The sequence below is a fragment of the Acromyrmex echinatior genome, chromosome 15 (genome assembly GCF_024713525.1).
Source record: "Acromyrmex echinatior isolate Ae372 chromosome 15, ASM2471352v2, whole genome shotgun sequence".
NCBI classification, from domain to species: Eukaryota; Metazoa; Arthropoda; class Insecta; order Hymenoptera; family Formicidae; genus Acromyrmex; species Acromyrmex echinatior.
The window spans coordinates 1,100,737-1,127,789 of NC_141866.1; the positions used below are offsets into that span (position 1 = coordinate 1,100,737).

Here is a 27,053-nt window from a genome sequence, read left to right on the forward strand (position 1 = left end):
GCTCATAGGCATCTTAAAAAGATCTTGATGATGCTGAATAACATATTAAAAACTGTAAATGATTTTATCGCGAAAAATATTTCCTCGTCCGGGAATTAAAGCTAGCTGGATCTTTTATTTTTCAGACGAGTGTCCTCACAGTTAAATTTAACAATATTCTTCGCAATAATCAACATGTAGAGAATATTTTCTGTATGTGTCTGGGTTCGATTCTCGGCTGAGAAAATATTTGTTGCAATAAAATCTTTTACAGATTTTAATATGTTTCAGCATTATTAAGATTTTTGTAAGATACTTATGAGTATCAAATTATTAAATTGCTAGTTAATTTAATTTGTGATATTACCGCTCTAGTTTTGTTAAGCTTATTCTTATATAATATCGTAAACATAGTTATAAGTAGTTGTGATTAGTCGATTCTTACAACTACAATTATTTACAATTATACTTACGCAATTGTAGAATAGGCTTTAGGATTGCGTTCAAGACTGAAAATTAAATTTGGCACACAATTTGCATGCATTTGATATGTTTTATGGTATATAAATTTACACGTAATTATTTAAACATTAAAGATCCAACTCGTTTAAGATCTTTATTTTCGATTTGTTATGTATTCAAGGTTTTAAAAGATACTATATTTAATATTTTCTTATATATTTGACCATGATATTGCGGCATTGCGCAAAGATTGCAAAACGAATCGTATTTAAATTCATGTTTTTAGTTTTTTTACGCAATACAAATTACCTTGGTGCTAATTAATGAACGGTTATTAAATTAACATTAAATTTAGCAATATTATATACAGAGTGTCTCGTAAGTTTTGACTAATCGCTTTTGTGTAGATAGAGCAGACTAAACTGAGTCGAAAAGTCCTCTACTTTTGTAATTTTCGCAATAATTAACAAGATATTACTAAAAATTGCCAAATATTGGTTTTGAATAATTTTTTATTCAAATACTAACAACTTCGCAGAAAAGCTGCAAGAGATAAAAATCATTAATTTTCTTCTTATAGAATTCTAAGAATTTTTTCAGAATTTTTTAATATTGGTAAAAAATAAGAAAATGCAGTACTGAAAAGTTGATAAAAAATTCTGAAAAAATTCCTAGAGTTCCATGAGAAGAAAATTAATGGTTTTTATCTGTTGCAGCTTTTCTATGAAGTTGATTTGAGTAAAAAATTATTCAAGACCAATGTTTGGCAATTTTTAGTAATTAATATCTTGTTTACTATTAAATTGCAAAATGGTAGAGAACTTTTTGACTCAGTTTAGTCCGCTCTATATATATAAAAGCGATTGGCCAAAACTTACGGAACATTATATAAGACAAAATTGAATTTAATTAAAAGAAATTTAATTCTATTCAGCAGTCCACAAGAATATTTATTATTTTGAAGAAATTACTGTAAACATAATTTCAAGCAGCTATGTAAATGTGCATTTACCATATCTTTTAAACGGAAGCTGTCGTTAAATTGTTATATATCTATATAACTTTCGACCGTCATAATATCGCGCTGTGATAATTTGACGTTGATTAAGACAAAGTATCGAGGCAAATGTCTTGTATCTCGTCTCTTCGCGTCTCTTTCAATGACAAAGCTAGTTTCGTGCACCAAAGGGTGCATTAGTTCATAGCACTGTAGATCAGGGAATGAGATGCACCCTGAGCGTCGCTGATTTTCATTTCGCGTGCTTGCCAGCCGTGGAGTTTCACGAAGGTTCTTTACCTTCCCCTGCGTAATCACTTAAATGTGACGTGCTTAATTGCTGACGCGATAAAATAGACATATCTTTCTATCGGTCTGTGTTTTTTCCACAAATAAGTTGTTATTTTTCAAAATGATATATAGTTATCAAAAATATTAGGTCATTTAAAAAGTATCCGCGGTTTTTTGTTCAATTTTTGAATGAAAAAACCGCGGATACTTTTTAAATGACCCAATACATCACGCAGGAAGAAAGAAAAAGAAAATGATAATATAATTCTTTGTTCTTATCCTGTTTACATTCAAATAAATTTATTTTATTTATTAAATTTATTTTAATATATTGACATAATAACAATACGTATATAAATTTAACAAATATTGAAAATAGAATGTCTTGATTTTTTTTTAAACAATATCATCAATTCATATTTATCGTCGCGTCCTCAGACTGTAAAATTGTATAGATACGCAAGCGATGCCATAATAGGTACTCCCAGTTAATGAATTACGTATCTTTTTTAGCCCGCAACAAAATACACCGTAGCTTGAAAAAAAACCGTTGCTATCAAGAGGTGGAACACGATAAGCGGGCTTGCTCATTAAATTGTACAAAGAGCGTTGACAAAGCCGCCGCGAGAACGACGACTGGGCCCTCAAAGACGAGTACTTCCTCTTTGCAACTATAACCGCGTCGTGTTACCAAATGCACTACAGGATTCTGCAACGTAGAAAACACTGCTGGATAATTTCGTACACGCTACTCAATTTTTTATCCACTCCTCTTTCCGTTTCCCAAAAGCCGTTTAAGCAGTCCACAGTATAGTACATGCACGTCACGGTATTTTTCTACTCGGTATAAAGCAGTACTGTAGGAAACGTAATTTCTCAAAAATTGAATCAGGAGTAATCCGATTCCTAAAAATTATATCTTATGAATGTAAAAACTTGAAAAATATCTTTTCAAATACAATTCTTTTTGATATCACTACTTTCCGACTAACGTTCTACAAAATTATGTTCCGTGAACATCATGAGACATTTTTACGATGTTTCTACTGAGAAAAATATTTTTCACATTTTTAATTGTGCAATAAAAATTTTAATTACTTACTAATAACGTAAATATCACGCAAATATATTCCGCTTTATTTATAGTTACTCGGTTTTTTAAGTGGATATTTATTTTATTAATATCCGATAAGTGTTCCGTCGCTCGCGCAAAAACTTGAAAACGTTGCTTTTGAACAGGGAATGAAGTTTTCTCTGAAATATGTCGACATTTGGTGGAAATACCTTGGAACGTTCATTCGCGAGGAAAAATCTTGTCTGTAGAAAATAGCGTTCTCGGTCACGGCTATGTGCTCTCGGAAACGCGGGCAACGTCTTAATTAACTTGCTTCATTGGCGAATTCTACGGCCATCTTCTTCTTTTCTTCAATCTTCGTTTCTCCGTGCTTTATAAATCCCTCTTACATCCTGGGCATTTTTCACGGCCTGGGTATTTCGCAACCGAAAAACCTTACACTGGTAGATTCGTCCAGCTTTCGGCCGGCCGTTAAATCCATTAGCCGTTGCTGTCGGCGGAATGAAAAAGAGATGGCGAGATCATAGTGGATGTGGTAAAATCGAGGAATCACACGCGCATCACGTACAGAACCGAAAGAAACTTCGTTATGAGAAAACTTGTCGTCTCGCGGCGATCTCTGGTTGGGTCAGAGGTTTTCCATTTGGAAAGTCCGTAGGATTTTGCCATCGTTCTGCTCCTTATGTCCTCCTTCCTTTATGTTGCCTTTATTCGTCGTTTGCACCTTCTCCTCTTATCCTTTTATAAGAGACTTTTCAACTACTCGAATCTTGTTTCGTTGAAATTTCCATTGATCGGCTTTCTGATCGTAGAAATGGCATTGTTGGAGGTTGGAGTAGAAGTGGTCAGGCAAGTTGGTGACACAGAAACTTGCAAAGAATATAAAACTAAAAAGCTACTTATTTAACTTTTTTATTGCGTTTTTTTTTCTGATCTTTATGCCGAAAGAATATCATTATTTAAAATTATTTTTGGAAGAAAAGACAATAAAGAGCTAAATGACTTTCTATCCTATTTTTCAAAGATAATACACATTTTATATTTTTTATTTGTTATTAGATTTTTTTCTTTGCATTGTTTACACGTATTATTATTTGTGATGTCCAAATAGCGTATTAATAAATTTACATGAGTAGTATGAATCAAATAGTGCATTATAAAATTATTGGCTCTAACGTCCAGTCATAATGTTGACTGTTCATCAGATGGAATTACATCCAAACGGATTGCTTCAATTTGGTCGAAGCGCGATTACACAAGCGGCGAACTTGCTCTAGTTAGCGAATTTTGGAAAATAATATTTGGATAGGAACGTTCCTCGTTCACGAAATGTTCTGCATCCATGCATATCGGGTGAAGGAAATTATCGAAATTTCGTATATAATATTCTATTACTAAGGCTCTTCCTCAAGCGCAATTGCGAAAAATTGACATTGTTCTCGGATCTCTTGTTTCAAAGCGCAGTTATAAATGCTGGATATAAATTAACGGATATATATAATTTAGCGGGGAAATGTATATATATATATATATATATATATATATATATATATATATATTTATGTGTGTAGGTATAATATAATTTAACAGGGAAAGAGAAATCGCTCGCGTATATTATGTCGGAAATTATCGCTCCAACGAACTCAAAACCAAGTAAAATGAGGAAATTAATTTAGTCTCAATATTATTATTTATTAATATTAATTCATACTTAATACTGTTATGTGATATAACGAAACAGTACATCAACGGTAATAGTTGTATTAATCCAATATTTTGTATTACTTTTTTCTTTGTTTCATTTTGTCCATAATGCTGAAAATTTTCCTCTTAGGATGCACTTACGCGAATTCTCAGGTGTTAAATGCTCTATTTCTCTCATGCGCGAGACAGGAGATCAGTTCTGAGGAAGCAGCTAGAGATGGGCGACAATATCCTTGAAAATTGCTGCAAGTAGGTACGTGTAAGGGCCGCTTCGTGTAATAAGAAACTTCGCGGAAATGAGCATCAATTTGCTGCTATTAGATTTCGTAAGAGAGCCAAGATTCCTCATTTACTTCGTTACATCTTTCAACTCGTTACCGTGAACGCGCATCGTCTCATGCCTGCGATTAATGCCAACGTGATATATATCGACTTAATCCCATCCGAGGAATACAAAATACGAGACTTTTGATATGTTTTATATCATTCTTCGAAATACATTTTTATAAAAGATTAACGTATAATATAAAAATATTGTAACTTGGTATGAATTAATGTGTCTTTACAATTAGTAAACTGAAACAAACAGATATAACGAATATATAACGTATAAAGTGTAAATATAATACATTTGTAAGTTTGATCCGACAAATTTAATTAGATATTACATATTAATAATAAGATAAAACAGTTATTTTAAGTATTTTTTCGAAGGTCTTTGTATTTCCGCTAGGCTGACGTTTAAAAGATTAATAAATCTCACACGTCGTTATTTTAAGTCTTAAGAACTCAGTGTCTTGGGACTTTTTAAGGACAGTTTCGCTCGTTATACTCTTTTCAGACTATCCGAAGTCTTGGAACACTATTGTGCACCTAAGTATTTGTAATAATCGCGGTTAAGAGTGTTCGAGCTGGTTTTTTTAAAACCAAGCATTCAGACTCGGCGTCCTTTTCAAGGTGTGGTTGGCAGAAGGTTAATTTTGTATGACAAAGTAGCAGGACGAGTTGCAGATTACAACGTTCGTATCGCGAGAGCGCTGATTGCGTAGAAGGTATGAGTTTCTTAACGTTTAAGAAGAAAAGGACAAGTTGTGCGAGAGAAACGGTGGTAAATGAAATCGCGCCAGGAAACCAGACATTGTTTGTTGGAAATTCTCACACCTTTCCCGGATTCAACCGTCCAATTCCGCAACGTTACACGAGCTTGCAACTGCTCTTACCCTCTCTATTCGTGTTTGCAAGTGTCAGTCCCCTCGAGAGTGCGTAAGGTGAACCATTCCATTTTACATGGTCTTACGTACTTTCATTCTTCCGTTAATCCACTTACGGAAATTGACTTGTTGTAATCCCGTCGTAATCCAAAAAAGAACACCTTGTTCCAGTTTTATTACAATCCGGTTCCGTTTACAGCGATAAATTAAAATGAGATGGTCCCGGACGTAACTCGATTTTGAAATTTTACCTTAATAAGGAATTAAAAATTCTTAATCGAGAACATTTCGAAAAGCATTAAAGATTGCTATTTTTAATTATATAATAAAACATTCGAAAATATGAATACTCTTCATATGATAATTGTATAACGATTATTATTATTACTTATATATTATAATTGTATTCACTATCTCGCTTGTTTACTTTGCCCTGACGAGAGGATCCTTCAATGAACACTCTTGCAGCGCGGACCGTCATCCGCATAATCATGGCCATTGATCGCGGTCGACGTGCTCTGGCTACCGGTAGCCTAGAAAGGATCATGTCCTTGGCATAAGGGCGTGCCATGAAAAACGACATACCTGTCACAACTCCGCTTACCTTAATCGATGGAGTTAGCGGCGTGTTACCGGTAACGCGCGTACAAAAGCGGCCTTTCCGGTATGCGGCGATCAAACTGCTTCGATAGAACCGACGAGAGAGAGAGAGAGAGGGGGAGGGAGGGAGTGAAGCAGAGTACTGAGCGGAAAGAAAACGATAAAACGAAGTGTGAAAGAATAAGTCCGGAGGTTAGCGGCGGATATAGGCCTTACAACGGTGTGGAAAATAGAGCGGAAATAGAGCTCACTGGAAAAGTTTCACGGAGACGGGATTTCTTCGGGAGCACAATGCTGAATTTACACTGTCGCGTGAAAAAGGTGGAACGAAGACGTTTCATTCGTTAGTTTTGACCTATGGCGTTTACTCAACGTCTGCTCGGCTCCTTTGTACACTGAAGGATCCGAGGATATCCTTTACCCCGGATACGGATACAGGATCTCTTTTTCTCGAGGGAGAAGCTGTGCATAGTTTTTCAACTGGTTCGATTTATTTTAACGAGAAACCGATGCACACACGCGTAGCAAGAAAACAAACGAGGTTGTTATATTTAGATTGATTTCTCGAGTGAAAAATACAGAGTACGTGACAAATAAAATAAAACTAAATATTTTTTTTTATAGAACGAACGCATTTTCTCAATTTGTTGACAGATCATATTCTTAACGATGTTTGCAAATTGCATATTGTACAAAATCGTATCCATTTTGATACGTACATATAATATATTGCAGACATTGCGTAAAACGAAAACATTGACGGCTAATAAATTATTTTATCCGATACATAATATTATTGCACCGGATTTTTAACACCTATATCGTACAGAATAAATATCATCAATAATTCTTTAACTCATTGTCAGGCATTAATATTAAATGTGATATCATAGCCACAGTAGATGCATAAATGATACCCGATTATCGAATTACCAACATTGCCCGATCAGCGCAAGCTGTAACCACTCATAGCCGAATCATAAACCGTCGATAGTTGACAATTGCAGTGAAATACGTCAAATATAACATCTCGACTTTTCCGATTTTGCTCTATTGCTGTTGAACACAAACAGTCCGACAAAAAAATATTTTCTCTGTACACATTCGCATGCGCATTTCTGTATGTGTTGTGTGTGTGTGTGTGTGTGTGTGTGTATGTGTGTATGTGTTTTCATAACACGACAAACGCGCGAACGATCTTTGTCGTCTCGAAGGTGCGGCGTGCACGTCGTGCAAAAACATTTCTCTCCTCGGTTTGCTAGCGGGCATGTACGTGCAGAAGATCCCGGAGTTGCGGAGGTTACCGTTACAAAACGTTGAGGCTATTAAGCCATCAGCGACGGGATTTTACCCTGGTTTCTACGACCGCGACGACGACAACGACGACGACGACGATGACGATGACGACGACGACGACGACGACGACGACGACGACGACGACGACGACGACGACATTACCGTTCTTTCTACTACCGTTGACGTTCTGCTTAGACGACTGTAACTTCTGCGTTTTGGCTCTCTCGTCTCCCTGATATTGTCACAGATGATTTATGACGTCGTCTTTTCTCAACATCAGAGTTACTATCAACAGGTTCGCAAAAGTATGATGGAGAATCAACTTATTGCTCTCTTGATAATGTCATTTTTCGTCGTTCAATACTCTTAGAGTGATAATTTCGCTAAAAAAGGCAAAAATACTGATGAAATTGATGTTTACTATAGAGATCCTATATCAGAGTCGTGCTATGAGTGATTTCAACAAAACAAGAGAGAGAAAGTTAGGTATATATATATATTTTTTATACATATATGCTATCTCATTCTAACTTACTCTCTAAATCTGAATCAGTGGATAATCACTGATATCAATGCCAAGTATGCCACTGAATTAATCAGTGAATTAAATCAGAGAATCTAGCTAATCACATAATAATTTATTATGTGATTTAACTAACCTTGTATTAATGCTTAAATTCAATGAATATGATATTGGAAAATTGAAATTAACGTGCAGATATTCAGTATTTTAATTATATAATGCTCAAATATTCTTTTTTTTTTAGTTGAACTTCAGTTGATTATCAGTGCCAAATATGCCACTGGGTAATTAGTTACCGTCCACTGATTTAGAGAGTATACTATTTTACTCATTCTATCTTGCTAAAGTTGATGAAAATGATGGGTCATTCAAACGTTGGTTATCTCGAGGCCAGACTCTGTTAGTCTTTACATAAGATAATATATGTGTGTAATATTCCGATAAGAACTAGATAAGTAAAACATGAAGAAGAACTCTAGGTAACAAGTGTCGTCTATTAAACATTCTTATTACTAATCTATTGAGTCAGACATTTAACATAAAATCAAAATAATGTGGATTTGTCACAGCTACATAACGTCATAAACTGACGTCGAAAATACGTCATTATTTTATGTTATTAACGGCATAAATGAATGACGTTATTAACTGATTACTAATAACGTTATTAGTATGATCGATTGATCATCTATCCAAAATTAATATGTATGACGTTGTAAATAGGATGGATAAATAAATGACGTCATTAACTGGTCAAAAAGATGAAGTCATTATTACATCTTAAGTAGGTAACACGTGAATAATCTAAAATGAAACTAACTATTGACGTCAAAATGATGACAGCTTGCTACCTGGAAAATTAAAATTCACACAATGTGATTCCGATAAATAAATAATGCATGCACGGAAATCAGGTTATTTTTGCAAATAATAAATTGAATAATTTAGTCTATCGGAAAACACATATTATTTAAAATAAAATTATAAATACAAATACATAAAGCTCTATCATATGTGTAATTTTGTTTATGTATATGCAGTCTACTGCTGATATATCGCTGTCTCCAAAGCTACGTGTTCGTATGCGTTGTCGACGACGTATGCGCCATTGCTCTTCTCTCCTCTCTATTTTTTATCTTTTTCTCTGACGATATTATCTGTTATTCAAAGAAGCTCGGAAGGATTTGTGCTGCTGACGGGGAAACATTTGAATTTTTGTCCATGTATAATCTCTGACATTTCTCTTCTTCGCCTTTTTCTCTTCCTCCTAGATTTCTCTATCCTTGCTTCTTCTCGCAACGTGTGTTTTGGATGGTTATCTATAAACCATGCTAAACCAGCATTGGTTTTTTCGTTAGAGGCGTTGTCCTCTCTGACGTACGTAATTATTCATTGAGCGTTACTAAATTTTCTCTTAGACAACCGTAGGGATGTTCTAATTTCCCTTTCTATTTTTTATCTTGTCGCTCTTTCGATTCGAGGATATTGAAAATTTAATGAAACTTGAGTAACATACATAAGAAATGGTCGTCGCTATTTTTTGATGTTCAGGAAGATTTCAGAAGAGCCATTTAATAAATGCAATTTTTGTATTATATCGAATTTTCTAAGGTAATCCCTTAAGAAATGAAGATTTTTCTTTTTTCGATGATGAAAAGAGACGCACTTTTGTTTCGCGGAGAATTATTGTCTTGCAAGCCGATGCAAACTGCATTTCCCATGGTGCCATTGTCCGTCCGAACGTGGATTATTACTACTGTTTCTTTCAGCGCAGCCTGTAATAGCCTGGAAGCTTATGAGACGCTGAGTCACGAAATGTTTGTATTGAAGATTGCTCGAGAGATCTTAATGGATGGATTTTCTTAACGGATTTCTGAATGGTATTCTCAGGACGGCGGGGTTTCCGTACCGGAAGTCAAAATGGAAAGAAAATAAGATTATTCACGTTTATCGATTTATGCTCCAGCTTTTGCCCGAATTATAGCTTCTCTAGAGAGAACTCGTTGAGGTAGAGTTCCGCCGCCATCGTTTTGGCATTATCGTAAGCCGTTAACAACGGCGATGCTCATATTCCGTCCGCCGCCGTTACCGTCAGACCGCCTTTATCTCGGCGACAATTACTCATTGTTCGAGGTGACCTAGCAGGATACATTCAAAGTTTCATTCCACCGCGCCCTTCCGTCTTGCCATCTCGGCCTTTGTCCCCAACGATGTGTATTGTGTGCTTGGCTGGCCACGCGTTGACCAGCGCCACTTACAGCTCCGAAAGAAACGAACGACTCGCGCGCGCGAGCATATCGATACGGCGTGAAGGTGTCATCGCATTTGTCGCATTGCGGAAACTTTCATGCGGCCAATCGCGACGAGAGCTGCATGAGAAATTACCCTGAAATCTGAAGAGAACGGGAGCTTTCCCGGCAGACCGTCGAACGGAAGTCGATCCTCTTGCGAGATCGGAAATTTGGTAACGAGCTCGCTCTCACAATCGAGCGGCATGGTTTTACTCTTGACGAGAGAATCCTCTTCCACGCGTAATTATCAATTCCGCGGCATTTCCGGTTCCTTTGAATTTACGTCACGAAATTGAATTTACGCAAAAAATCTGAACGAACTTATTAGGCATTATTACAGTATCTTTTATCCTTTCCTCTTTTGTCTTTCTCTTTTGTCGTCCCTTTTTGTTTTTATTTTTTATTAGTTTAGCAGTATTATTTTATACAATGCAATCGGATAAGGATGAAAAAGGAACAGAACGTGGCAATGAATTTCAGCAAGCAATTCCATATTTATATGCATATTTTTCTTAATATTAGTAAGTTATGGTACGTTGTCTCGTATGTATAACGTCATGCATTCCTGTAACCAAGAAAGCATCCTCGCGTAATATATCTGGTTGCTTGCATTTGTGTACATGTACCATTATTTATTGTATAATTCGTTGTTGTCATGGTTAGTGTCCTCAAGTTAATGTATGATACGGTACACTGCATCGCGAGTTATTTGGCGAACAGAGGACTTGGTTTCCTCAGTTTATTCGTATCCTAAGTTGGTTAAATTACTTAGCCGCATAATAGCTAGCTTTCGTGGTTCAATGACGTTTATCTTATTATTTAGTATTCCCGTATTTTCTTTTCCACGCACACTTATTGTTGCTTGTTTGTATAGCTAAATATTTACATAAAACTTCGGTTCAGTTTATAAAGATGGATAACGAAATAACAATAGCCACTCTGTTTAATTAATAACACATTTTATCGCAAGTTTTACTTTACGAGTCTTTAATTAATTATTTTTTTAAGCTTTTTATTTGGTATATTATCCATTTTCTTAATTAATTTGTGCGCGCAACAGGCGAGATAATTTGCCAAGCAACAAAGCACCAATGTTTGTTTCTCCTGTTTGTGCTGAAACCGCAATTAACACATTATTTTGAGAGTTACCGTATGCAAATTGGCGAAATTGATTAAGGAAAATACATAACGATTACAAACAACAGCGAATAATAATAATAATGCGAAGTAAACGCTATATCGCGCATAGGGCGAGAGATTTTTCTCGCGCGCGCACGCACACACACACACACGCACCGCACAAAATCTTTTAGTTTACAGGCAACTTCAAAATATCAATTTAATCAATGAGATTGAATTTGCAGGGTGCTCGTGCCGTGAGTGAAACTTTTACGAGTATATACGCTAACTGCCCCCGATTCTCCTCGCTTCCGACTTTACGTAACGCGTTATCAATTACACACACCGCCGTTTACATAACGACACTGCAAACCAGAGTACTCGCGCACCAACCAACACGCTTCCTTCCACTCTCTTTCTATCTTACTCGTTCCGCGAGCCAGTTAAATTACTTAGCCGCACAATAGCCCGAGCGTCGGTGCTTTGATGACGTTCGCCTGTGTAATCTCAATCCCATGATGGTGGGTGCGCGTGTCCTGAGACAATGGGGCTATCGTCTAGAGTCTAGTATCTGGATACTATGCAGGTGTATTCAGGTGCATTGCTGTTGCTATTCGCATGGGTACGCGAATACAAACGCACAAGCAGAAACGTGAACGCGCACGCGCGCGCACGATATCATGCCCGTCGTTAGCCCCACGTTTACACGCCTAATCTACCCCTTTGTGTATCGTAGGCGAAACAGGAGAGATGTATGGAAAAAGATTTCGCGAAAAGAAAGCGAGCGCGGTAGGTATGTATCCTTGAAACATGTAGTGTGCTGAAAGCTCGCGTGTGGAATGGGTCCATTTCTTCCCGCATCTTTTCAAGTGCGACGATACTATTGCTGTGCGAATTTTGCCCATTGTATTATTAACAATGAAAATAGACTTGTCGCGCTTGCCATCTATATACTCATACGGCCCGACTGTTCACCGTAAAATTAATCTAACCACTGTTATCCCGAAGGTTTCAATTTCTCTCTTGTACATCGGTGAAAGACAAACGTTTGGAAAGGCAACACGACAATTAGTTCGAGCTATCATGTGGATTTGGAATAATATCTTTATTATATATAAATGTCAACTGATATTTTCTACAGGTACTCAGAGATACATCATTAGGCTCACTGTATTACGAAAAATCTTGTTCTCGTATTTACCGAACTCTTACGATTAAATTCTCATCCGCTTGAAAATAAAAATTCATTTTTCCTCTGTCGTTTCTCAAAGCTTCCGATATCTGCTCTCTCTCTCTCCTCACTCTTCAGATCTACGCTTCCAATTAACGCCTGACGTTGTGGACGGCGGCTTTTAGGTGGCCGCGTTTCGTTTTCCTCTCACGAGTTTGTCGGCAAATTACTTTTTAAGTGTCTCGCCGACATTACTGAACGTCAATGTCGCTTAATGACTGTTCGATTCGTTAGCATGTCCGTGAAACTACTGGGAAGGTCGTAAAGTGTCTGGGGGACTTTACAGAGGGTGTTCCATAAAGCGTCTGAGGGAAACCTTAAGGAGAATATTATGCCTTTGGAAATTGAAGACTCTAAATATATCAAGCGATATATTACTATCTTTTTTATTACGAAAATATTTAAATAAAATTAAAGAAAATTCTCTCTCTCTCTCTCTCTCTCTCTTTCATAAATTCATTAATTTATTAAAAATAATGAATGTAGTAAATTTGTAAGCGACTATGATACAAATGTTAATTGTACGTTTGCTCAGTTTCGAGCATTTATCACAGAAATAATCCACTTTTATGCTTTACTCCCCTAGACTTTAATTAATTCCGCGTGATTGCGCGTCAAGGGCAAAGACTAAAGGGAGAGGCCGTCTTGGCAGTCATAAGCAGACTCTACTAATCCTCTTAAATGTGAAGAATGGCACCATCTCACTCCTCGAGACGACATCTTCAAACACGCTGACTCGTTGGTGATAAAAAAGTGCTCTTGGTCGGTCGTCTGGGTCTGCTAGCACATTGACTCGTCAAATACTCATTCAATTATGTTGTAAAAGTAATTATCAAGCCCTATTACTCTATATAGAACGTGAGAAAATGAAAAATGGCGTCTTCAAATCGTTGTCAGTCGTGCCAGGCGAGCCAACATCGCGTCGGTCGATATAAACTGCGGTTTAATCGCGGATGCTGGAGTTCATTACATCGCCGAAAGCGAAAGCAACCGCTTTAGTGAGCGTGGGACGGCTATACGATAATGCCGACGATGCATTCTCTACGATAACACGGTGCAGTGACTCTTTACTAAGAGTAAAGCTTGTATGCGTGACTACGAATGTGTGTCATGCTGTGCTATATCATAGAAAGTTCTTCCGGACTTCTTTTCGGATAAATATTTTTCGTTGTCTGCAGTATAAGGTCATCCAGTAGAGAAGAGACTTTGAGGTCAAATCCATTAATAATATAAGACGGAACTGATTGATAAAAGATATTTATTTGTTATTTTATGTCATCTTACGCGTGAAAATAATATATGCTGCATAAAATGAGGGGGGAGGGAGATCTGTCGTAAAATATAATTTATATAATATTATTTTTATAAATTAGAATAACATAATAACAATGTAGAATGAATATATTGATTGAAAAGTTCCGTATTCTTTTCTATATAGAGTTTAAGGAAAAAATAAGAAATTATCATTTTCAAATTAATTCAAATATTATATATTTCCTTGTCTAAAATGAATATAATATTTTCCTTCTCTGAAAATTATCTTACTTTATGTCGAATAGAAAAATATATATAATTATTTTAATGAATATATATTTTTACAATAAAAGACTATTTAATCTATATGCAAATCATGTAAATTGAAAGTTAACCAAAACTATTAAATTGAATTTAATCTCGAGTCTAATTTTTAACGTAAATTGATAATATCTATATTTAAATATTTTTTTATATCAAAAATTGAAAGTGTTCTAGTTTTCTTCAAATTTAATTTTTCGAAATGATGATAGTTTAAATTAGTACTTTAATTAAATGAAGTAAATCTAATTCTATTTTAATTTTGATTAAATGAATCTGATTTTATCAGATTTTTTTTTAACAAAATCTGGTATAGAATGAAATTAATGAAATAGATAATAATTTGAAAAGATTACATTTTTAATTTATTATATTTTAAAGAATCTACGATGAAATGGTAATTATTGGTTTGAAATATAATAATCATTGACTTTTAATGATTTTCCACAAGCATTCTAGTTATTTCATATTTTATTGCCAGTGATGTATGCACGAAGTGGAAAATTACAATCGTGGTAGAATATTGAACATTAATAGCATATAAATTACAAAATATTGGTTTTGTGAAATTGCTATTTATAACAGCATATTGGTTTTTTGTTACTAATTGCATATATATAATTAAATATAATAGACTATAATTGAATATAACTGTCTTAAATAGAACATAATGTAAAAGTTATATATATAATATATATGAAACTTTTAAAGTTTTATATATATGTATATATGTGTGTGTGTGTGTAAAAAATATATCAGAGTAAATTGGGGATTGTTATTATAACTTTGTAACATATTTTTGTAATCGATAGATAGATTTTTGTCACTCTCTAAATCTGAATCAGTGAATAGTCACTAATTACTCAGTGGCATACATGGCACTGGATAAATCAGTGAAACTAAAAAAGAAGAATGTTTGAGCATCATACAATATTGATATTTGCACGTTAATTTCAATCTTCTACTACCATTTTCATTGAATTTATTCACTAAAACAAGATTAGTTAGATCACATAATAAAGATTAGCTAGGTTAGGGATTTCAAATTTCATTCACTGATTATCAATGGCATATTTGACACTGATATCAGTGATTATCCACTGATTCAGATTTAGAGAGTAGTGGATTGTTTCATAGAATATCTTTCAATACTAATCCAAAAATGCAAAATTACACAATATGCAGAAATAGATACACATTTTTAGAGTGTTTTTTCAATAAGACAATTTTCCATGTTTGATCTTACTTTCCAATCAGCTTTCTAAAAAATTGCATAAGAATCCGATGTCTAATCATCATCGGTCTATCGCATTAGAGCGTGCTGTCTGATAGCGGCGGAAAGTCAAACAGCGAGCGATACGGAGATTCGAAAGTTCCAACTGGCGCGGGCGGCTTCGGCTTCGGCTTCGGTTTCGGCTTCGGCTTCGGCTTCGGCTTCGGCTTCGGCTTCGGCGCCACGCGAAAAAAGACATTCGCCGACTTTCGCCGCGTAATCCCACCGTTATTCATAGCCACGGCGGCATTATCCGAGTTCCTAAGTAGGATTACCGGAAGGGGTGCTAACCCACCTCCACCTCCTTCTCCTAACCTCGCGTAGAGAATTGTAGAAAAAGCTCCGAAGGGAAACTTCTTAACTGCATGATCCTACCCGGCGGCGCAAAGCGCCTTCTTTCGTTCCCGAGTCCTTCCATTCCTGTTCCTCGCTTTGCACGTTCTTCTCGGAGAGAATGGAGATATCCGTGAAACGTCACGGCGCATTGTAATATCCGCGGGAATCTCTCGCGTGCCATCTCTGCTGCTGGGCCATCTCATCAGCGAGGCGGAAATGAGAGAGATCACGTGGGCGGGTGTGGTCGTTGTCGCGCGGATGGCACGGCAATACGACAAGCGCAACTGCAATCTCGCTGGCGAAGAGATCGGAAGAATTAGCTTACTTCGTGCTGCGAACGTGAATGGAGACGTCGAGTATCTTCGCCGCGAGTAAATGAGATCGGACAGAGTCAGGATCGGGATGAGAACAGATGAGAGGCTGCAGCCGCGCACACACACGTACACGTGCACGTATGCTTTTGTCATTTTATCATCTCACATGCCTGGCATGCATCCTCTGGAAATAGTATTTCTTTCCGTTTTATATCGTCACTCTCTCTGCATACTCTTTCCACGATCACACGTTCACGCGCAATTTCGTAAAAGCGTAAAACGTACATTGGTCGCTATTACCGACCGTGGAACAATTAAAACCATTCGACTGACGCGCGTCGGTCGTTATTTAACCGCTCACCCGCGTTCCATTGCCATAAAAATATCACGTCCGGCACGGAAGAGAGTTGCGAATTGCGTGCGGTGTAGCCGCTTCGTATTGCCGCTTCGCGATACGGTCTAATCGCGTGGCGGATGTTCGTCAAAAATGCCAGACGACTACGCGCGTAACGGCGCGAATATTTTGCGTTCATTCGCAGAATGTGTGAGACGTATGACATGGCTCCGAACTAACCTGCCGCAAACTTGACGTATTGTTTGTCACGCGTGCGGCAAGCCGTTGACGTTAACGCGTTACTATTAATGTAGGGAGTAATTAGAACAGTTTGTCGAACCGCGGTGTAACTTTGCGGCCGTATTTTACGACGGAAGTGTCGCGCGGATGTCGTAAATGTCGTTAACGTGGCGCGACTAATAAACATAATGCACCATTGCTATTCGATGTAACGTGCAAGTTGTTTATCACGATAAAATATGCCGCACCGTTTATAAGATGCAGTCGAGTTCATTAGTTAACCTAACTTATATGTAGTTTGTAATTGATTGTTAACTTGTAAATCGTTACAAGACGCTATCTCGTCGTCGATTGGGACCTCTCGTATTGTTTGTATAAATGTCGTCTATATATTATGAAGTTGAACGGGGAAATAGCTAAATAATAGAAAAAAAGTATACGATATTTTACGATGTTTTTTGATAAATGAAAAAAATATTATGCCGGAAGTCAGAAATATGTTGCTTAGCCATTCGCAGCGAATGATTGAGCAATGGATTGCATTAATGGTAAAAACCTGATCCTAGTACATCTGATAACTCTTATCATACATCATTTAATATTACAGTCTTGTAATTAAGAACGGTGCAGGATGAATGACAGAATAATTCGGGAAACGATTAATTTATATATCACCCAAGTCTTTTGTGTCTGATATAAATTATCTTTATTACCCGGATAGCATCTGGGATCTTTGAATGATCCCTATCAAAATTAAAAATCAACGTCTATTTGCAATTACTCATCTGTTCTGAAATATACGTGGCAAGAGTCATGTGCGAATGTTACCATATGTTACCATGTTGTTTCCAAGATAAACGAATTTCGAAACTTATTCATTTGTATCGAATTGCGCGTGCGATGACGTAGAAGAGAAGCAATTTGGCTTCACGTTGTGATTGCCATTGTAATACCTTGTTACGCGAGTTCTCGCGTATTAAGACGCCGTCTCGCGCGGACTCGCGCAAAATCGTGGACGGCTATAAGAAGGTCGCGATCTAGATCTTGACTTTTGCTAAACCAGTTTGCGAGGCCACTCTCGGAGCCGCTCGTTGCAAACACGCTCGAGGCTACTGACCCTTCGTGCTCGCAAACGCGCCACGAAACCTCGCGGTACGCGTGCTGCACCTACAAGAGATGGCGGAGTCTCGACTTTCCGACCGACAGGAACCATCTTTTTCCCCTGGATTCTTTCTTTTATGAAAAAGGAAAAGAAAAGAATTAAAGCAGGAAAGAAAAAGAGCAGGCTGCATACGATATTGCAAAAGACTTTAACATGCAAATATTAAAGTGCTCGTTATAAATATGTCGCATTATAGATTTAAATTTGATCAACAAATTAATTATAATTAGTAATAAGAGTTACAGTAGTTAATGTTAAAATATTAACAAATTATTAATTATTAAAATAATTACTAAATTAAATAGTGCTTGTAAAGATGGATGATACAAATAATTAAACGTAACAAATAATTTAAACGTGCAAATGTTTCGACTCCTAATTCGAATCCTCTTCGATATGATGAAAAACGGATAGATAGAAAGATCCAACATAGTCAATTGAATGATTTTTCATAGTCGAATTATATAAAATCCAAAAATTCAAAGACATTGCATTAGAAGTAGTCCGGAATTATTAGATAGTTAGCAAGAGGGATCAGAAATTGAGAAGATGACAATTGCAAATGAATTGATAAAGAATTTTTGCATTTGATGGCACAAAATAGAAATTATATGTATATAAATATACAAATACACACACACACACATATATATATATATTTATATATATATATATATATTTGTGATAATATATTCTGAAATGATATTAAAAGACAGAAACAAGGCCTTAATAAGCAAAATGATACCGAATCTTTATCTGATACTTACAGATCATTCAATCTCTTTCTCCTTCTTAATTGCTTTCCCTTTCCTATCCTTCTCTTCTCTCCCTACTTTCTCTCCCTTCTACTTTATTCTTTCCTTCTTATTTTTCCCCTTCCTTTTTAGTTTTTCATTTCAACCTTCTTATCTTTATATGTCGTACTTTATCTCTTAGCTTCCTAGAGAGATGATCAATTTCGATTCCCATCGCATTGCCTAATCGATAATACATCATTTTGATACACATAAGGTATTTATTATAAATTTATTTGTTCTAAACTCATTATACATATACAATGAATGTCGGCATTTTACTCTTTTTCTATCATCATTATTATTTTTTATGTGCTTGTCTTATAATATTAAAGATAATTTTTGTCTGTTTCTTTTAATTTTGATTTATTATTTGCGACTCGATTTGTACTTTTCTTATTATTTTTATTTACTTCCGTCGTTAATTTATTATTATAATTTATACTTGCTAACAAAAACATGTTCGTCCTTATACACACACACACACACACACGGTTTGGAGGAGCACATTTGTGTCAACTATAATCATTTGTTTGATTTCCTCTCAATTTGAGAGGAAATTCAGCGAGTTTTATAGTTAATTTTGCGTCCGAATGCGAATTTTATTTAATTTCTTATGTTTTATCTACGTTACAACTCTATTATTAATTTATTCGTCACATTGAAAATGATCCAACAAGGATCGAAACGTTTGTTTTGTTCACCTTCTGATTGTCAAATTATAATTTACGTTTTTAATTTCATGACATGGTTTTATTTTATTTTTGAACTATTTATACAGTTTGTCATTTTATGTTTTAGGCTCGTAGCCCTTTTTCCTTTTTACTTATATATATTTGTATACTTATTGTCTGGATAATAAGTCCGACTTGAGATTTATGTAGACAATAAATAATAATGCCCTTTCAGGCTTCTTCGTGTTTGTTACTTCGTTATTTGTACGATTGCAATCAATGTAAAACTAAATTGTAAAATATTATATAGAGATTGTTTACCATGCGCGCGCGAATTTGGCCTCATCATCAAATGTTCTAAATGGGGAACGTCACGTGGGGACATGTCGCTAGATTAAGTAATGCGTGTCTCGTTGTTGCACTGTCGGTATTGACTGAATTGACAGTCTTCCGCTTGCATGCGTGCGATCCGTCGGTGCGCATCACTCGAAAGAGCAAGAGAGAAAGAGAGACTCGGAAAATGAGTGTGTTACAATGGCGTCGATAACGGAGATGTCATCTGTCCGAACAAACTGACGTTAGTTGACCCTAGAAAAATTTCAAGTACTCAACGCACGACCCGTTACTTTGGACGGACGTCCTCATTGATTGAAATAGATGGATTGTCATACACACGCATGCTGGCGATGCCAACTAGTTCATTGATAATATGTCTACATTAAATGCACTGTACACGTCCTACGATCGATATTGCATGTCGCATTGTATGTATTAAAATTAATTTATCCATGTAACGTCGATAATATGGTCCGATATTATCGGTGCAATTATCGGAAACTTACCCTGCTGAAATGTACTGTAATTTTCATCCAGAATTTTCGACAGAATAATAAACTTTCTTTATTTTTGTTTAATATTTGAAAACGACTATTGTAGATTCAGGTTTATGAATATTTCTATTGTGAAGGACTGAGCAATCTTGATACACTATATAGATCTCCGGCTGAGCAGCGTAGCGATGAATCTACGATGTGGCTGTTATGTTTTGACGTCGCATCGTGGCAATCGATTGAATTTGCCTCCATCCTGCTCTCGCGCTCACCAAACCTCTCAGGCTTTCAGGTCGATGACTATTAAATCCTTTTTTAAAACGCCAAGATCCTGCAAGTCGTGGGATTGGATGCTCCCACGAAGAGAGAACGGTATGCGATTAGAAGGCATTTTGACATTGTATGTTTCTCATCCTTGTATCTTGACAAGAGAGTTGCTATTACCTCTCGCTCCAAGATGAGGGTCATGGTTAGGTCGACCTTTCTTGCCTCTTTCCCTTCTTCTTTTCCTTTATCTTCTTCTTCTTCTTCTCCTTCTCCTCCTCCTCCTCCTCTTCCTCTTTCCTCTTCTTCATTCCCACTCTATTATCTACCAAAAGCGGCGTGCGCTAGACGTAAAAGTTTCGTTCTCAATCTCACGAACCGTTCTCGCAGTCAGTGGATGTTGAAGAACGGATGAGGAAACGAGGAGGTGAAGAGAATATAGGCAAACGGGCGATAGAAGGGTATGCGGGAATCGAGTACGGAACTCTGTGCGCAAACACGACGATTGTATTACATCGAACGTTCCATTTCAACGAGCCATCAGGCATGCATACGAAACCTTTTTAACTTTATACAGCGCACGTTCTTTTTCGATCACGACGATCGTTTCCACAAAGTTTTTTATCGAGGTCAGTGGTTTTTGAGAATAATTTCTGAGCATCGTAAATTTGTTGATAATTCGAAGATGTTGATCAAACCATTTGAGAATACAAAATTTTTTAATAATACATTGATTCTGTAATAATTTGTGCGTGAAAGTTATGTTTGGGATAATCCACATAGTTATTAATTTGTGAATAAATTAAATTTTATGGTAAAGGTAATTTCATCACATTACTACAGTCATATCGTTGGTTAATCGACATTTCCGGTGGTCGATTTACATACGAGGAATCCAGAATTCATTACTGTAACATATTCAAATAGGAACATAGTTACATACTCTATCTCATGAAATATTAAGTTCGCATGATTAACATTCCTAGTTTTATAGTTATAGTATATCTACCATTGCATTTTTAACTCTGAATCGTTTATTATGATACACATATTAAGTGACTGCTATTCATTTTCAAATTTTCATGAACTTGCTTTATATGTGTACATACATTATTTGTGTTATACATATATTAAGTTTCATTTTCTTTTTTAAAGAAATATCGGTTACTATTGAAATGTAATAAAAATGTTATTGTATTGATTGTATAATATTTTTATAGAATTTGCCATAACAATTGTTTACATTAGTGTTGAAGTGATCGAGAACATCGATTAAAAAATATGGATTTATAGCTATAATGTACACAGAGTCGGGTGAGACTATTCCGTCAATTTCAACTTTAAAGTGATATAGAAATTCGCAGAAAAATATCTCACATATTTATATTTCAAATTATATTTTAAACATAACTGATTTATTACTGAACATAGTGTAACCTTTTGTAAACATAAACATTTACATACAACAGAGAAAAACATAAGTATCTAATCTTATATGGTATAAAAGAAAAGAATACAAATGTTTAATTAAAATGTAGCGCAAACTGCTCAATTATGTCAAGCGACATTTGGCGCCAAATTGTGTGCAAAAATTTGTTAATTCTACTCGGTTGGCAAGAATTCGTTAATTGGAGTATCCCAACTTCCTTCCTAATAGAATTAGATTGGAAGTTCTCGGTTCCTTTCGGTATAACAAAGATGCTCTCCTTATATTACGGTGCAGCATCTGGCATCGTCATTTATTGCGCTCTTGTTCGGCGATATTGCAACTGATAGCTTTAGGAATTCAAATGCCAAAGTGATTAAATGCATAGTGATTAAACACGCATTTGTACCTGTTTTTGTACCGACGAGTAGTATATAGTTTGATTATATTATGTGCGAAATGAATTTGTTTTGTAATTCTCTCGATTTGCTAGCGAAGATTAAAATTTGAAAAAATTAAAATAAAACCAAATGAAAATTAAATATATTATTCACTGGTAGTGATTTGAACTAGTTGAAACGAAATTAACTAATAGGATATTATTAAATAGGATAATTTCGAACCATTACATTAGTAATAAATTGTTTTACAGTAGAATGACATTTTCGTTTTTTTTTTATTTACAGATTGGAGTAAGCCGACATTCTAGAGATGCACTCATCATACGTGATCGCGAGGTAAGCGACAATTTTCAAACGTATGCGTTCAATAAATTATAGATATAATTAGATATCAAACGTCTAGTCGGTCTTTTATAAATAGTACATCTATCGAGAAACGTATCGGTGATCGAGACTAATTGATATGTTCGTGAAATATGTCGCCGTGCAAACAGCTTTAATGAGTAATCGGTCGGATGGACCGTCGATGCACCATCGGTGTTATTAGAACGGAATGCGACATATCGATCCCTGAATGTACGCTCAAATCCGTGCATTTCCGTTTGGCCTGCGAATTCTCGTGGCATGCCTTCGACATGTGGAGCGTGAAGATGCCAGCGGCATCACGCAAGCACGCGGTTTGTAGCGATTGAAATTAGCTGACCATCATGTTTAGGACGACTAAACGTCTTATGAAATATTTGGTCATATATACTTTTTATATTACGTGTCATCTATGTGTATGTTATATATAATTTTCTTATGATGTATATATATATATATATATATATATATAATATATATATATGTGTATATATATGTATATATATATATATTAGAAATAAGAGGAAACGCGACAAATACTTCGCGTAATCTATTTATAGTAACAATTTATAGTGACAATGAATGCAATTTTACTTTAAAATAAGATAAACGAAATTTTGATTGGATTAAAAAAAATTATTATATTTTTGCTATTTCCTGCTTGATATATTATTAGAATAATTTTTATGTTCGAAAATAAATGTAGATATGTAAGCTAATAGTTGTACGATAATAAACCAATATCGGTACAGATATTCGAAACATGGAAATATCGGTAAACAGCGAATATTGGCAAACCAATAGAATCATCATGATTGCAACTAATTGAATATGCTAGACTCTTCAATATTTAACACTTTTATTAATTATAAAAAATTTTGCATAGTTTTAATATAAAATATCAATTTACGATCAACCGGTTTAATGAAACTAAGCATAGAAGAATTCGATCCTTACGAGTGTCTTTTACGAGTATACATAAATCTTTTATATAAATCTCCTTTCATTTTGTATATAAATTTTTAAAGATAACAGAATAATGAAGGAATGCTTTTTTTGCATGCGAAAGAATGCATTTATACAATTATGCATTATTACAAATCGACACAAACAGCAGAGTTTCCTAATTAATGAGAATCCCAGTAGTATGCATCTCAATAATAATTATATTATGAGATTTTATCGAATTTTTTTTATCGAATCCATTTCATATCTACGTGATTATCGTGATTATTCTTTGAATTTCATGTTTAATTAAACGAATGCTTTAGATGTTACGAGCACTTTAAATGTTATTGAATAAGATATTATTGAATAAGATATCAAGGTAATTTTTTAACAAGATAATTGCATATATGACTAAAATAGATTTTTGAACGTTGTACTTTTAACAGATTGAGACTGGCGTTCTTCAATTGACAGTTCTTTAATTGGTTTAAAATGTTTATAACTGTTGTAACTGTCATTGCAATATTCAATTTGCTTTTTTGAAATATTGTCTGGTTTACCGCGATTTTGTTACCGCGTAACAATTTGCCATACTTTTATCTATTTATATTGATTGACTTTGCGAAAAATGTCCACTTGAACTCCCCAGTAAATTCATACATCGAATAAATGGCCTTTTTCCCGATAAACAGTAAATACAAATCAATCTCTTGCGATGTCGAAAGTTCTATATTATGCCTGACAAAAAAATACATACGTGTATTTGTTTTTAATCACGCGAATGTCAAAATTTGATTAATTTTTATCGCAACTTTATATTACGTGAAATCATATAATTTATTTTTATGAAAATTGTTACTTCAATAAAAAAAATGCTATATATTATTACGTCACTTAAATTTTCAACACTTATTGCACACTTACGTGTATGCGTTTACAAAAAAATTAAATTAAAGAAATGATAGCCGTGACAGTATTTAAACTGACAAGTACTTTCTGCGTAATACACGAAGGTTATATTTAATTCTAGACCACATTTCAGTGGTTTTGAGAAGAAGTTATTTTGTTTAAATGTTACGCTTGCACTACGCTTATATCGTATGCGTTTGTTACTCTATATTGCTGTGCTTGCATACGAGTTTGCGATTTAACTTCAGAGTATTCTATACTATTGGCAACTTTGTGATAGGCCAATAGTAATGAAGCATCTGGCATATAATCAATGTAAATCAAAACCACATCAAAGCAACAATACAAAGTTTTTTTATTCGTAGTTATAAACGAGAAAGTAGCGATGTAAAAAGGGAAAAATAAAAAGAACGGAAGATAGAAACATATTTATCATAGTGATGAGTGTGCGTTGAGAGAGAGTGATATTTTTTTCTGAATTTTATGAAAGTGACCCCAATTTTATTTGCAAATTTTTTTCTGCGGCAAATAACCGTCATTAAAAGTGTCTTGCTCAAAATGCAAATTGTGACGAAAGCACTGACATTTATTTATAATACGTATTCTTTTAATAGATGTAGCAATAAAAGGCGCCATTTGGACTCGCTATTTAAAATGTTGTACCGTGAATCGAGCAATATAAATTGCTCCACGTGAAAAATCTCGAAAATAACACAACGCGTACACGAGCGATAAACGTAAATGGTATGAATCGTTTCCTCCTGAAAAAAGAGCGGAGTTAAAAAAAAAATAGAGCGATGGAAGTCGACGAATTCGGTCATTTTCGCGAATCGTTTCGCGGGAAAATCAGAAACAGATGCAAAGTAGGGAATTAACTGCGAGAAGATCGCACGGAGGAAATCACGCCCGCGCATGATTGGCTCTCGAAAGGTAAACGATCTCTGCCTCGGTCCTTCTTGCCGCGCTGCCGTTGTGCATTCGGGTAAATTGCATTTCGATCGACCTAGTTTTTATTTCAATTTGTCGTGAATTTATGTGCGAATTATCGGAGAAAAAACGCGGTGGGATCGAGACAGAGAGAGAGAGAGAGAAGTGATGGCTCATAAAGAAGGAGAGGGAAAAAGAAAAGAGAGACGGAGGGAGAACCGAAAGAGGCGCGGGAAGGTGGCACGATTTACTCGCGTCGTTTCTCGGCACCCTCTCGCTAACTACGATTCAATTTGCATTTCATCCAATAAATCGCGCCTCTCTTCGTGCTTTTCCCGACACACACACACACACACACACACGCACGGCTACGTGTTTTCCCGGAAATTCTTCATCTCTTTACCTCACAACGGCGAATGTCGCGCAAACTCGCCTAATATGACTTTGGTTCTCCCTTCGATAACGAGCATTCTTCTCACGTTCTGTTTCCCCCCTTTTCTCTCTTTTCTCCGAGATGTCTCAAAAATGATGAAATTATTTTTTATTTATGAATAACTGTAAAGGTGCTCGACAACATGCTCGTTTACGATAAGAAACACGAGATTTCTTGACGCACACACAAGAGCTTGTATATTTTATTTATCAGATTCGATACGTTCTTAGATATCGCGTGTATCAACGAAGCCTCCTTCGCTCGCGATAAGGAGCATGACATGTTTACACGCAAGAGGGTGCGTGTTTTAATTGCTATCACCTAGAACAGATAGACGTTAGAAAATTGTGTTGAAGCATTTACACTCACAGACAGAGTTTAATAAAATTGAAGTAATTTTTAGACGTGAATGCAAATGGAAGAGAAAAATTCTTTAGTAAGATTCTTTATTTAGCTCATACGTAAGTTCTGAGTAATTCTGAGACATAATATTATGAAGCCCGTATCAAAGTAAGCCTGATTAAACTTATGTATTAAACATAAAGTATGATTAAAAATGTACGTAAGGTGCATTTCTCTGAGATGTGTACACAGATCTGTGATCACAATTGTATAAATAAATTGTATAATAAATGATTAAATAACATTATTAGAAACTTAGATATACCCTTGAGTATGCTATTATAAATATCGCGACATTTCGATCTCTGTCCGTGTATGATATTTTTCAGAATATGGGAACCTCTTAAACGGCGTACAAATAGTCGGCGGTCATTCTTCGCGTGACATGAGCATGCTAATACTTCACCGACTTTCTAAGCAACCGACCCGTTTCTCCCCTGCACGCTCGACTATATTGCAATCGTAACCCTTTTCCTCCGTGCGTGCGACACGGAAGAAGATCCATGCCGATAAAAACCGCCCGTCGTGTCGACCACTTCAACAAATGCATCTACCGGTCGATTTGGCCCTCGCGAATTTTGTGGTTTACATTTATAGCGTAATGATGACGATGTTTGTTCCAAAGTAATTTTAATTTTCACGAAACAAAAGATTAAACAACCGTAATAG

The 27,053-nt window shown here is 35.6% G+C and overlaps 1 protein-coding gene across 3 annotated transcripts in view; it reads left to right on the forward strand.

Moving 5' to 3' along the window:
* Pgant9 (polypeptide N-acetylgalactosaminyltransferase 9) overlaps positions 1-27,053 on the forward strand; it is a 225,834-nt gene that overhangs the window by 89,067 nt on the left and 109,714 nt on the right. For all 3 annotated transcript variants that reach the window (XM_011064871.2, XM_011064867.2, XM_011064870.2), the window contains one exon: positions 22,688-22,738. The gene's annotated coding sequence lies outside the window, so the exon portion shown is untranslated. The remainder of the gene's footprint in view (positions 1-22,687; positions 22,739-27,053) is intronic.